The sequence below is a fragment of the Patella vulgata genome, chromosome 3 (assembly GCF_932274485.2).
Source record: "Patella vulgata chromosome 3, xgPatVulg1.2, whole genome shotgun sequence".
Taxonomy (NCBI): Eukaryota; Metazoa; Mollusca; class Gastropoda; family Patellidae; genus Patella; species Patella vulgata.
In genome coordinates, this window is record NC_065881.2 from 74,884,687 (window position 1) to 74,900,519 (window position 15,833).

A 15,833-nucleotide genomic window follows, 5' to 3' on the forward strand; every position below is an offset into this window, starting at 1 on the left:
AGGCACGTACGTAAGACCGATATCATTGAGACATGGGCAATTAAAGGCGTATTGCCAAAATATAAAAGCCACATTTAGTAATGGAGACAAACATTTTTGTTTGTTCTGTTTTCTTAAAGATACATTATGCAAGATTTAGATAAAAAAAACTGGTTATTTTTGCTATATTAGTTCAAAATGGATATATTGAAATTGTCAAGTACAATTTCTACAATAATAAACAAGGTCTCGATTATCCATTTTACTGTTAAATTATTAAATAGGGATGTTGTGCTAATCCATTCAATATCTAAACCATCCGATGGCCCAGCGAGTTAATTATGTGCTTGCCCTGTGAATAAATGTCTAAAAAATTAATTCACATAATATTGGAAGCAAGACAAAACAGACTTGCAATAGATTTTACATTATGCATCTTTAAATTTATTGTGGTGTGTTATTTTAAAAAAAAATTAATTGAAGTAACTTTACCAACTCTCTATAACGCGTATGTACTGGTTTGGTAAATATATCTTTGATTGTCCAGGCTCTATATATTTTCAAATTTGCCTGGCGTATTTAAAGTAGAGTTTACTCTGATGAATTGTTTTGTCGATAGCTTCTAATTGAAAGCGGAAATAGTTCGAAGTTTCGACGTAACGACACATGCATATTCTTATTCCCACTGTACAGTTAAAGGAGCTTAACCTCTAACTCAATATTTTCCATAAAAGTAAAAATTAAAAACCAGAATTAAAATGCTATATTGGCCCATTTCATCCAATATTGGAATCTTGTCGTGAAAATTCACTCGTTATCACTCGTCACATCAGTCAGTTATATAGAGGTATGACTCGTGTTTTCCTTTGGCGTTCGTCACTTCCGATTCAGGAAACTTGTATTACTTAGCTATCGTAGCAATGATCTCTGTGTTAAAATTATATTTGGAACGTGTCTAATTAGTTCTATCACATATGTGATAATGACTGACACCAATATTGTCCTTTAATAAGTGCTTTTAGACCTTTTTTGTTGACTATTTCAAGGTTTCAAAGTATGGAGTTATACGCTCTTTTTTTAGCCTCGAATAAATAGTGAAATATCTCAACAGCTCCATATCAGATAATTTCTGTATCAGATAAGTGGATGTGTCCAAAATATTGAGCAATGCGATATAGTTTAAAATGAAATATTTTTTTATATCCCTACTACAATGCAAGGTGACTTACTGGTGAATAACCTATTTACCCAGTAAGTCTTTCTCGACTTCTCAACATTACATAATATGTATAACCCAATCTAATTTAAAGGAGCTAAATCGCTAATATTTTGGGCCTAGAAATTGGCACAAATGGGTCGCAACACATACAATAATGTAATATGAATTTATATAAACTGTTTTACAATCAATCGTTTCCGTTTTACTGTGAATTGTCATCAGTTATGTTCGGCGAAATACGCCAGAAGTCTCAGCCGAAAGACAGTTTCTAGCGTATGGTTTTTTAAGTCATCACTGATAGTATATATTGCGCATGCTCTCCAAATAAGAATATGGCATCACCGTTTGACATGACTTGTGGAATATGTCTAGCCTCATTCTTTGAGCACCTTGTTTCAAATGGCGCTAAAATGCATTATAGTACACGATTCGTGTACCAATAGTAAAATGTTTATTTTGTCTTAAATATTAGATATCAGAAGCTAATCTTTTCCAGGTAAGACCACAACACCAATGCTGATTTAAATTGCAAAAAAATTCGTGTTTTCAATGTCGAAGATTTTGGATGATATTGAGTTACGGACTTAGCTACTTTAAAGCATAAGCATGAGAGAATGTCGAATTGTTATTACTACAGACAGTTGTGTGTAAGTAGTGTGCAGAGGAAAAATGTGAATTCGGTACGAAAGACTTTGTATGAGTGGACTTCGATCGGAATATGGTTGAAAAACAAAAAAAGAATGACGTGTTTCGCCGTGCTATTACAGAAACTACACGTGACACAATTCTATGGAATACAATTACTGAAAGACATGGGTGTTATTTTGTCAACAGCGCAAAATTTTACCGAAAAGAATATTTATTTTATAGATAATTTTACTCTTCACATCATAAACAAAATTTAAATGATTTCATAAAAAATTGAAAAAAGTACTTGGGGAGCTCTTGTCGTTTCTTAGTTTCTGTTCGGTGATTAGTAGGGTCGCTTTATCAAACATCGAAACAAATTATTGCATAGTTATTGCATCACAAATTCCATTGTAATTTCTAGCAGTAATTGGGGCACAATCTAGTATTTCAGCCTTATTTTAGAAGTATTTATCGTCGGCGCGACAGTAAAAGCACTCATTTCGGTAATTTTATGAACAGAGAAAGTTTTTTTTATTGTGTCCAAGACCCGCTTTTACGATGCAAACAATTATGAACGTTGGATCTATTATAAAAGAATTCATCATTTGAAAGCTTTGTTTAAATGAGTTAACTTTGTTGTTTATAAAAACTAACTGAGATACGACATTTTGAATCTAGAAAAAAACACGGACTTTCAATGGCAGCACACATATGTCCAAGATATCAACGGCATAAGAAGTGCCAAAGTGCCAAGGGTTGATAGAAACTAATAGCTGGGTAATAAATCATTTTAAGGTTCAAGGAGCTAAATTCCTAATCAGTTATGTTCGGCCGAAATACGCGAAGAGTCTACATTGAATGGCAGTTTTTGGCATCTGGTTATTCCAGTCTACATCGATAGTATTTTCCTGTGGGATATGTTTAGCCACGCGGATAAAGTAGTTTCATTACAAATGGCGCTCGAAAGCATTCTGGCACGCAATTTGTTTGCCATTTTAAAATTTTCATTTTGTCTTAAATATTGGATATCACAACATCTATGTTGATTTAAATTGACAAATGTCGAAAACTGTGAGTTGAAGACTTGCCCCCCCCCCCCTTTAAATAGAAATATATTGTATCTTACCTTGACTTTTATAACTCGATATAAAATATTCTAAATTAACAATATACATTATATTGAGTAATTTTATATAATGAAATGACCACGGAAACTGGACAACAGAAAGCATACGATGAATTGCATATACAACTTTTTCAAAGGTGCTCGTAAATTTAATTTTTATTCGAGTTGAGAGCAAAACCCCTTTAATGATGATATTGTTAATTGTTTACATAGTTGACAGATAAAAGGGTCTCTTGAAGTAAATCTGGGTTATAGTTATATATTATGATAAGACTTTAATTGACGTGTCTGGGATAGAGCGCACTAAATATATTTAGTCCAATTTTAAAGATTATTATAAGACCAGCATGTTGGAAATTGCTATTTGGAAGTATATAAATTTAATTCATATGGATTGGAATACTTAAAGTTTCATGAAATGTTGAGAAAGTTATCTAGAGGGTTACGATTCATTCGGTGTATTTAATCAGGACTGGTTGTTATACCGATAGTGCTTGATTTGGTGGCCTACTGTACTCTTTTATATTATTTTCATCGGCTCACGGTAAGTAAATTTAAAAAGCCCAACCTAGTAGAATATAGAGTTAAAGACCAGTGACTACACAATCAAAAGTACTTATATTTGAAAATAATTATGGTCCAAAAGTTTATTAATTCTAACTTCAGTAATGGCCTCATGCTAAGTTATCCACATGATATACATTTTTTAAAAAAAAATTCTCATGGGTGCAATAGGAGGGGTTTTATGAGGTGTGTGTGTTTGTGGGGGTGGGGACGGTTAATGCGTGCACCACAGCATTTCTTCATAACAGAATTTGTCCATCACGTACATGTAAATTGTAAAAGTTTTTATTCATTCGTCGATGATAGGCAAACGGCACAATGCTATAAAATAAAATTCTGTGCGACTATGATATAGTCTTCAAATATATTTTTAAAACGGTAAACGCTATTTAGATCTGGTTTATTGACCTAATTCCAACCGATGTTGGAATTCAGCATTGGAGATTCTGTCAGGAAGATACCCACTGTTTCTCTCTTTGTGTATTCGGTGTTCTATATTCAATGAAGATTTAAATTTACCTATCAACTGGTCAGTGAATCCATCAATGTACGATCCAGTTATTATTTTAATATCTACCGGTACCTGAAATTCACACAGACAGAGGGTGGTAGACGCACGATTCGCAAATCATGCCGAGATCGTCTTCATTCGCTGGATGCCTTATTTTATTGAACCTATTATGAATAATCAGCAAGCTTGGTTTTTTTACCGGATTATCAAAATCACCGTTAAATTTGCTAATTACTCGGATTATGAACCCCATACGGCCAATTCTCACTAAGGTATGACTGTTGTTGTAGCCGACAAGCAAGTTGATTGACTTCCTAATTAATATGTAATAATTATCCCGTTGTAATTTAGCCGATTCATTGTTTTACCAATCCGCTAACGCCAACAAAATACAACTGATTATGAACACTGACCCTGACTGACATTCAATCGTCGGACTCGACAATTCTCTGAGATTTTTTTTTTGTAGAAAATTTTTACGCGAATCTTTGTAGATTCGTAGCGTAAGCTCTTGCGAGAATCCTTGCGCGAATTAGATTCGAAGATTCGCGTGAATTTCTAGGGCTGGTAAGATCATGAGGTCTGTCATTAAGTCAAGTAGCGTGGTTTCGAGTCCCCACTTGTTACTGGGGGTGGCATTGCCTGTCCAACCTCGTGGGTTTTCTCCGGGTCCTCGAGTTCCCCCCCCCCACACACACTGCTAAAGACTCCTTTGCGCAACCGAATTATTGAAATAAAATTGAACCATGTGTTAGTTCCGATATGATCGAGTCAAACCCCAATTCCCTCCCTCCCTTTGAATAGGTAGCCTTAGATTTCACAAGGTACCCGACGATAAAAAATAAAGGTTTAGATATACAAGTTAATTACCATAAATGGCTCAAATTACGAAAATACAGGCCTAAGCTGTTCGGAAGCGATTGTTATATTTGCTTAAATGAGTTACGCAACTCATTAAACAAATTTCATTATTCAATAGTATGATTGATGTGGTACTTGAGACAATCACATATCACATATAGATGAGACATGGCTATCAATTCACTAAGGGACATTGTGCCAACCACATATGGAATCTGAAAGTTGGTATTTCTGTAAAAAAGTACCATACAGTTTATATATTTATACATAGTTAGGGCAGTGGTTTAATCCGTTTGATTCACAAAATATATATCTGGGACGGCAACAGTTGTAAGCGGAAATTCCGGAGAAAGACCATTAGGTTAGGCAGGTGATCCTATAGTCATGTAGACAGTGGTATCCAACCTCCATCATGAATCAGATCTGAATTAACCATGTAATTGAAATGTAATTTGTGAGTTATCACCGTAAATATGAAATGTTAATGGAAGTTACCAACGTAAAACAAATATAAATGTTAGTTACCTGCGTAAGAAAAATATAAATGTGAGTTACCAACGAAAATAGAATGTAAATGTGAGTTACCAATGTAAATAAAATGTAAATCTGAATAACCAACGTAAATAAAATGTCACCGTAAATACAATGTAAATGTGAGTTACCAATGTAAACAAAATGTCAGTGTGAGTTACCAACGTAAATAGTACGTAAATATGAGTTACAAACATAAATAAAATATAAATGTGAGTTACCACCGTAAATAAATGAAATGACATGGAATGGGGTTTAACGTCCTACTGTTCTGCTCCGAACTGGGCTAATGAAGACGGGCATACACCATACAGTGTGCTATGAGGGAAATTTTGCCCGGACAGCGGCACTGCGGCCTAGTCTGATATCGAATTCCAACTATCAAGGGATCTTTTACGTGCACGCCAATGTGTACACGGGATCTTGCTTTTTCGTCCCATCTGAACGACTAGTTGTCAGGCCCTCCTTACTGCTTCGTTGACAAGGGAGAACCACGCCGGAAAATCTGGATGAACTTTCTCGGCCAATGCAGGGATCGAACACCCGACCTCCAGGCTAGCGAGCCAGCGTCTTTCCCACTTAGCCACCGTGATCCCCCCATAAATAAAATGTAAATGTGAGTTACCAACGTAAAGAAAATGTCAGTGTGAGTTACCAACGTAAATAGAATGTAAGGTGAGTTACCAACGCAAATAATATGTAGATATGAATTACAGTTACCCTAAAATGTAAATACACCAGGCATGATACTCGCAAGTGTCAGTAAAACCGGAAGTTCACATAATTAACAATTTTGTTTTACTTTTATTTGTATTTTCCAGATTCTCCATTTGCCATGATGAAGGATTGCACCAACTTGATAACCATGTTTTACCTTTGCTTGTTCGCAAGTGTCACATGTAAGTCATATATCTTTATATATATTATATGTAATATGATATTTTTGTATTTGAAAGCTATAAGCGTGTCCAAAGAGAAAGTCTCCAGTCCCCAATATGTATAAAAGTCTCATACAACACGCCGATTTGACAAGTACATCCTTCTCCAGACTGGATTGAGATGAGTTTTGTTTTGTGCCGAATGATTTGGTTTGTATATGTAGCTGACCAGATCTAATATCTCATACCAATTGTCACATGAGAATATCACAAACATAGCTATCAATTTGATTCTATGTTAGATAAAGATAATCGAATTTTGTATTGAGAGAGCTAGATCAACGCCACTAAGATTTGGTATCAAACTCACTGAAATTGCATCCATCTCACTTAGCTAACCCAAAGCTTCTGTACAGGCTTCGTGGAGCTCGGTGGATATTAAATCAGGTATCAGTGCCGGACTGGTGGGCCGAAGACCCACCTGTCAGGTCATTGACCAAGGCCCACACAAGTACGCCCCTTCGGCGCGCGAGCGTCCGAGAAGGGTCGGGGGGGGGGGGTTCTCCCCCCAGGAAAATTTTGAAAATTGACAACCGCAAACCCATTTTCCAAGCATTTCAGACCAAAGCAGAAGAAGGCAAATTTTTGATTTCCTGATACAATTAGATAACAGAATGACCTAAGAGCACTATCATTAGATGAATTTGAGAATTCTCTTCAGTGTCAAAAACAAAAACCTTTTCTTTCTCCTGCCCTGTGTCCTGTCCTCTCCTTTCTTCTTTCTTTTCTCCCCCCTCTCCTTTCTTTCTCTTTTCTTTTTTTCTTTTTTTTTCTCCTTTTTCTTTTTTTCTTTTTCTTTATAGGCTTAGGCCCACTTTTTTTTTATTGAGCTTAGGCCTAGGTGGACAGGTGGACCCATTCCCGCACTGTCAGTTATGCTAGTCGTCATTTTGATAAATTGTTTAATTATGCACTTCTAAACGGTTATTAAATCATTTTACAGGTCATAATCCTAAAGTAAATACAGACAATTTGAAATCACCGCCTTCCCAAGGCATACACATAGAAGATCAAGTTGATGTAATAAGTAAACTGAACTTTTTTCGACACTTCTTAAAGCGTGGACACAATTATCAACACCCGGGTGAGAATCTTGTAAATGATACTAGTACGACAAAAGATGGACATAATAATATTAAAGGAAATACTAGTATTAAAGAAAATACTAGTATTAACGGAAATACTAGTATTAAAGGAAATGGCGGTCTTTTGAACTCTAAGGAATTATCTCGTTATGAACAAAATACTCATAAAAACAATTATACACCAAATCCGATTTCAAAAAAGATAAAAGACATTTATCCTTGGAACCTTTATGAAGATATCCTCAGTAGCAAGATTCAAGATTACGTATCGTTACGTGAACACGATGAAATTAGTGATAATGCCATAGATAAAAATGAGCCCGGAGAAGCACATGGTTTTTTATTTGATATCCCTAAAGCCACAACAGAGTCGATTGGTAAATGTTCAGATTCTCCATCTGTGGTATTAAATAAATCCATTGACTGTGCCCATCCAGCCATAGCGAAAAAAGACCTGTCTGATGATGAACTTGTTCAAGTTCTATCTGATAAAGGCGGAACGTACATCAAAGATTACATGGCAGCCAATCACGATGAAGCTAGAAATAATTTCAGGAACTTAATCACATTAACAGAGAGTTACGATGTGAGTACTAAAATTTGTTTGATACTCTTGATCACCTTAAAAAGATTAATTTAAGCAATTTCTCCAATATCTTGTTTTTAGCTAAACTCAGAATAATTATGTTGCCGATATGTTTATGGCATGTTTTAATGATGCTACTAATAGTCCTTATTCCTCGATCTATTAAAGGATGACAACTTCAAGCGTCACCCGCGGGACTGGCAATGGGATTATCACTTGACGAAGGCGAAGGTATTGGAAGCTTTAGATATCTCTCATATGCAGCTCGGGGCTTTCCAGCCCGGATTAATGCCAGTAGATGGTTACGTTGCTAGTCATTGGTCACATTGGGAGCAAAGAACTACAGGTGTTACTGCAGCGCCAGAAGTTCCTAATTTTGTTTTATCTCAAGTAACGTCTGCTAAAAATATACATTCAGACGACAGTGACACAACGGATACAAACAATACTAATAATGGTAGGTATATATTTTACCACTATTCTAATTATTGGTATGCATTGTACAACAAATGCGTTTAGGTATCCATGTGGTCATCTTCGAAAGGAGATCCACACGGACGGCTCTAAATGAAAAAAATAATGGAAACACTGCTGTCCGGCTAAAATGTATCTCACTGCACACTTGATGGAGTATAGCCGCCTTCAGTAGCCTGGTTCGTGGTGAGATGTATTTCATCATGGTAACCTGAAATCGCTATTCTTTGACACCTATAATGGACACAAATGGGTCGTAACGAATATAATAATGTAATATGAGTGTATATAAACTATTTTACTGTAATTAGTAACCATTTATGCTCGGTGAAATACACGAAGAGTCTGAATTGAATAGCAGTCTTTGGCGTCTGGTTATTCCAGTCTAAACAGGTAGTATTCTCCTACATGGAATATGCTTAGCCTCGTTCACCGAGTCGCTTCATACAACTGGCGCTCGAAAGCATTCTGGCCCATAATTCGTGTGCGAATTTTAAAAATGTTATTTTGTCTTAAATATTGTATATCAGAGGCCCAAATTTTTACGGTAAGATAAAAATCATCAATGATGATTTAAATTGACCAATAAGTTGTGTTTGCAATGTCGAAGACTATGGTTGATATTGAGTTAGAGACTTTGATCCTTTAAAGATAAGATTCTATATTACTTTTAGATGCTGATAGCACGGTGGAATATTGCCAAAATCGAGGAGCTGAGTCGACGGATGGATATCTTCACATGTGTACCACGTGTGCGCATACCACCACTCTACCAGATGATAAATTTCCTCGTGTTTTAAATGAAGCTGTCTGCCATTCTGTGGATAGTGGATGTCTCTTTGTTGGTGATACACGTGAGTTTTATTTCGTTTTTAATACACCGTTAAAGGCCGAAAGATCAAGTATTTTTATACTACTTTAAAAATCCCAGATCAAACAGTCTTAGCTAAATCCGTATTTATAATTGATAATGAAGTCGATAATTTCAGACTTGTGGTCATTAATAGAGTTTACATTAGTTATTGCTGATTATACTTGATTCAAAAACTTGGCCAAATTATATTATTACATCCTTTTGTGAATACATGGTTTGGATTTAAATATCGGTGATTCATCGTTTTATTTGCTACCTTTATCATTTTTAACTGAATTAGCCGCTGAATCTTGTCCAAAAATAGTGTTTTTGCTCTGAAAAATGTATGCTTCCTGCACAAAAATTTCACCCCATTCGACTATTTGCCTCTCCCCGCTAAATAAGGTGACAATAAATATCTACGTATAAAATTTTATAAATATAAATAATCTTTATTCTTTTCAGCACACGGTTCCTGTCGCCAGAATGTCTTCTATATAAATATGTTACGCAAACGACAGGGCAAGTGTGTAATGGCGATCCATGATGGCAGCACCGTCTTAACGGATGAATGGGAACTGTATTCGCAGCCAATCAGAGTATCATGTGAATGTCTTATAAATAAACGATCACCTGCTGCCAAGAACGTTAACCCTAACTAATTGTGATTACTTACAGTCATATGTGGATCAATTGTAAGTCCTCTAGTTCAGCTAGAGAAATGTTCAAAATCCGTAAAACGAGACGGCACGTGAATCGGTATAATCGATTCACCGGTCAACATGTGTAATTATTGTTTGAAATGGTGAATGAATTATGGATTTCATAATTATCAAATTCCGAACTTCATTTCCAAACTGTTTTTCATAAACTTTCCATCTTCTGTGGGTTGTTTTTGTTTGAAACATTTAGGGCATTTTCAAGGGTTTCTCTTCGAACAATAGAAAGAGTTTACGCGGTTCTAGTGTGTGTTGGACAAATTTATTAACGTTGATAGAATGCTAAAACTCATGTAACACTGTTAATTATTGTTGTTTTACGAGTGTTTTAGTGTGTTCTGAACAAATATTGAGTTTTGAAAGAAACAACTTTTGATCAGTGTTGTTTTACTTGTGTTCTATTTTTTGAGCTGTGAAAGACCCACTTTTGATGATGGTTGTTTTATTGTGTGTGTGCTGAACAAATATATTAACATTTATTGAGTTTTGAAGGAAACACATTTTGATCATTGTTGTTTTAGTGGTCTTCTATTGTGTGATGAACAAATATATTAACAACTTTTGATAAATTGTGAAACATTGTGAAAATACAGTCTCCTTTTCACCATCTGGACATTGAATGTGAACAGCCTAAAAGTTTGTCGGATATTTCTCCACTAATCTAGTGCTTGATTACCTCGATACATACCGTACCAGATTTATTGGACACATCACATGGTAGATTATTCGACACATCTCGTACCAGATTTATTCGGCACATTTCGTGTCAGATTATTCGACACATTTCGTACCAGATTTATTCGGCACATTTCGTGTCAGATTATTCGACACATCTCGTACCAGATTTATTCGTCACATCTCGCGCCAGATTATTCGACACAGCCCGTACCATATTTTTTCGAGACATCTCGTACCAGATTTATTCAAATCATCACTTATTTAAAGAACGCCATTACAGCTGCAAAGAAATGACTGCTAGAATACGTTCGTATGTGGGCAATTACTGTGCAATCATGTTTGCTATTTTTGTCGCCTAACTACGTGTACATATCAGCAAAAATTGTAAAACAGTTTGAAATTTATGAGCTGGGAAAAGTGTACTTTGAAACAAGCAAAAGAGATACACCCCTGTTCAGATTTATAACAAGTTACAGCCGATGTATAAAATGTTAAACCATTTTGAAATTTATGAGCTGAAAAAAGTTGTACTTTGATACACCCCCTTTCAGATTTACAACCAGTTATAGCCGATGTACAAAATTGGTTCATGGATTGTGTTAAACTTTGTGCATATGGGTCTTTAGAAATGGAAAGAAACCGGAGGACCAAGAGATAACCCACAAGGTACGGCAGGCTAGCCTGTGGGATTGATAGCACCTTGACTCAATGAAGACCACTCGACCAACCCTTCTCCCCTATGAATTTCGCATTAATATCCCAATGCGCTATATGCAATTTTCGCTAAAATATCAAATTTCATACAGGCTTAATGAACGTTACTTGGTTTTCAGATTAATTGGTTATCTAACCTTTGATTAAAGATACATTATGGGAGATAAGATAACAAGATGGCAGTTCTCGCTATAATGGTTAAAAACTAGATAGTGTATAGGTAATTTGCTGAAAATTTCAGTCAAATTGATCCACCATGAGCCGAGAAAGAAGCTCGTGAAATTTTGGCATAGTCTCGGTCATCATTACTAAAATCATTAATATAAACAGCAAGTCTCGATTATCCACCTTTATTGATTTAATTATCAACGGCCGTTAGCGGCATATAGGAATCTAATCCAGCCAACATCGAAGGCTAGCCTTGACATCGAGAGTTTATTATGGTCTGGATAAGTTAGTTAATGTCTTATTGATAATTTAGATAACATTTCAGGCCTAAAGAAAGACTTGTAATAAGCAGATTTTGCTCTTGCATAATGCATGTTTAAGAAAACAAAATACAAACACTAGACAATGGCCCAATATGAATTGGGTCGGATTTAAATAAGGTCTATGAACAAAATGTCGGTGGGCTTAGGAATCGATGAAATTTCCACATATCTTTGTATATACTGGACGGAATTGGAACATTTTTGAACTGATATTCCTATCATAGATTCATTGCTCATAATATTGTAGTTTGCAATTGATTCTATAGCGCTAACTGATACTTTTTAATTATTCATCTGCTTAAAGTTTGATCTATATTAATATTTGTGACTGTCGTTTGTTTGTTTGTCGGAGTTATACCACTTTCAACTTGTGCAGCACCGAATCATCCGCTAGTATAATATTAACTGTGACGTTACAAAAGCTGTACATTTCTAGGATAATATTTTTTATGTTGTAAGATAAAATTTGAATCAAGACAACGCCCTCATGTAAGAAACGAACTGGTTAAATTCAGTTTTTTTTCCTCTTAAGGGTGGTTATGAAATAAATTATGTATATATGTATGAAGGATTAGTTAATGTGTAAATAAAGGCGTATCCTATGATTTATTAATGTACACACGGCACTATACACACAAAAACTTACACGAATATTGAAATTTAAGACAGACATAAGCAGTTACGTAGATTATAGAGAATGTGTCACTTTTGGCCTTCAATACTTTTGTCACCAGGAATTGTATAGACATTAATATAACTATCATTCAATAAGGCCACGCCCATTTGATTTTCTGTTCTTCGGGAAAACCTCTTAAGAATTTCGCCCCCGGCCCCCAATTCTTCAAGGAATTACTTAAATGCATTATCTAAGGTTTTGATAAAGAGCTATAATAGTTAAAAGAAAAAAGATAATCAAAAGGGAATATGTTACAAATTTCAGTCAAACTATTTCCCCCTGAGCGAAGTTATGGTCGTTTACAGAACGGTGTAGTCTCGATTGGCACTGCTACCGTTGTTACGATAAATAAAGACTCGATTATCCCCTTTTTGAATTAAATTATTACATGACAATCGTGTTTAAAATCGGTTTAAAATCAAAAGCATCCGATGACATGGAGAGTTGAGTATTGGCTGATTAAATCTCTAATTACTGATTTTATAACATTTAAGGCCTAGCGAAAGATCTGCATTAGTCAAATTTAGCTCTTACAGAATGCATTTATACAAAACCTCGCACACAAGAATTGAGTGGGTTGTTTATTGATTTAAACCCCGAAGAACTAGAAATAAAATTGGTTTGGGCTTACTGATTGGGAGAACGATAGATCGGACACGGCCCTGCACGGTTCGATCTAGCGTTCTCCTACTGATTGATTATATACAACAGGAAATATGCTTTATGAAGTGCTGACCAAACACTGCCGAGATTCTGTAGAAAGTTCTAACGATTTTAATCGATAAACTAAAACTTTAGTTTAATTAGCTGAGAGTTGCAGAAATAGAACCGTTTCTGTTTGTTATACGTTGAATCGTAAGTTTGGTAATTAATATAGAAACCTGGTTTTGTTCATTCAAATGTTAGTCAAGGGAAACAAAAGAGAGATGAAACAAACAGTTGCGCTATTTCTAGACGAAATGTGCCACTTTTTATACCAACAACCGCAGTAGTCAATATGCAATCGATGAGAGAATAAATGTTTTATATAGAAATCCATAATGGCTTCCATAGTCATGGTAAATGTTACCATTTATAATGTTTTTATGATTTGTAAATATTATTATCAATTTAAGTAAGTATTTTGGTAGCGTGGCATTGAATTTGTTCTCTTAATATAAGTTTTGTGAGGAAAAGGGTTGTTTTGTGGAGTACCATTTGCAACATATTGTCTTTTTCAATCACCCTGCTAGGCAAATCTAAAGAAACTGAATCCTAAATTGATTGTGAAAATGTTATTCTTACTTGGCAGATATTTCCAATATTGAATCCTAGATGTCTGTTTCCAGTCGCAAGTTTCAAAGGGTGGGTTAAGAAATCATAAAACAATTAACAATTTGTCTGGAATTAAACAATAACTAAACACAACATCAACTGAAAGGAAATTAAATGAAATGGGTTTAGCGTGGTCCTACTGTTCTGTTCCGACTGGGCTATGAGGGAAACTTGGCCCGGACAGCGGCGCTACGATCGGCTCTTAAATCGAATTCCATCTGCCATTGGATCTTTTACGTGCACGCCAATGTGTACACGGGACCTGAGGTTTTCGTCCCGTTCGAACGAGTAGACAGCTGTCTTTGTCAGACCTTCCGTTCTGCTCCCTTGTCAAGGGGAAACCACGCCGGAAATGCTGATTGATATTTTCCTGAGCTACAAATTTCAAAACAACATTTAAGATATTCGTCCATTTCTTATTATTCTGTGATGCTTTTTATGAGGAGAGGAACCCCAATTTCATTAACAAGCTGGTATCACTTTATCAGATGGTCTTTTGGTTGGTCAAGTGGTCCAACGCATGCACTTTATATCTTAAGACCTGTCAGTGAATCGAGTGTCCTGGTTTCGATTCCAGACGTGTGTCCACAATGAATAATAATGTGGGGACCCTTCAATAGAGACAAAAATGTTGTTTAACGTCCACTCGACACAAACTAGGTCATTTCGGGACTAACATATGGTTCAATTTTATTTCAATATTTCGAATGCGCGTATGGGTCTTTGGGAGGAAAATGGAGAAAACCCACGAGGTTGGAAGGCGACCCTACCCCTTGTCACGTACAACCGGGGAATCGAAACCACACCAGTGACCTTTCAATACCTTCGTGGCTTTCTACTGGTTATCGGACGTTAAACCCCATTTCATTTCATTTCATTTCTTCTGGTTATCAATTGACGATACTGGCCTACAATTCAGAAAATCCTCTATATAAGGGAGGTAACTACGGTTATCTCTTCTCCTTGACAATCCCTATGTCATGTTTCTCAAGGTTGAAACATATTTATGTGTTTGTTACGCTTGAAGATGATCTATATCATCTGAACGATAATAAAACCTAGATTTTGCTGATATGCACATTTGATTGTAATACTACTTCATATGTTTTCGAGCAAAATCTGCATTTTATCTTTCTGAAGTATACAATAAAACCCTGGTGATAAATATTATCTTCAAGTGCGATACAGTTATAATTGTGGTATCACCCATGGCAAAGGGTAAATAAGTAAAGGGATATGTGTTCTACTTTGACATGAAGTACAGGGCCGTAACAAGCTCAGAGCAACGGGGGTGGGGTGGGTGTGGGTGGTGGAAGTGTTCTCAGGGGTGCTGTAAAATTGACGGACAATATATGTATATTGTTTTTATGGTCGACAATTTTTTTACAAGGGGGGTTGGGGAGCGAAACCCTGTACCCCCCCCCCCCTAGTTACTGGCCTGATGAAGTAGTTTGAAACCCCAACGATAAACGGTACCCAACTACAATGTACGTAATATTTCCATGTCATGGTTTGTAGGTCTTCAGTTTTCATAAATAAATACTATGAGAATGTACACATTAGTAGAAAAATTCACTATAGAATTCAGGAAAATTTATTTGGAAGACGGTTATAAAAATACTATCTTATGCACAATCTGATTAGTCCACAATCAGGAAAAGTTTGGTTTAATGATTGAGAGCGAGACATAAAGTAATATAATGATACTGCACGAGGCGTTAGCTGAGTGTTGTTTCAGTGTATTACGCAATGTCTTTAGCTCGAGACCATTAAACAACTTAAAATACAGACACTATTCCGCACGTCATTTTCAATGAAATACGTCACGCGAGTCCAATATTTCATCTAGTATAGATAATATACGATTGGCAAGTTGCCCGTACA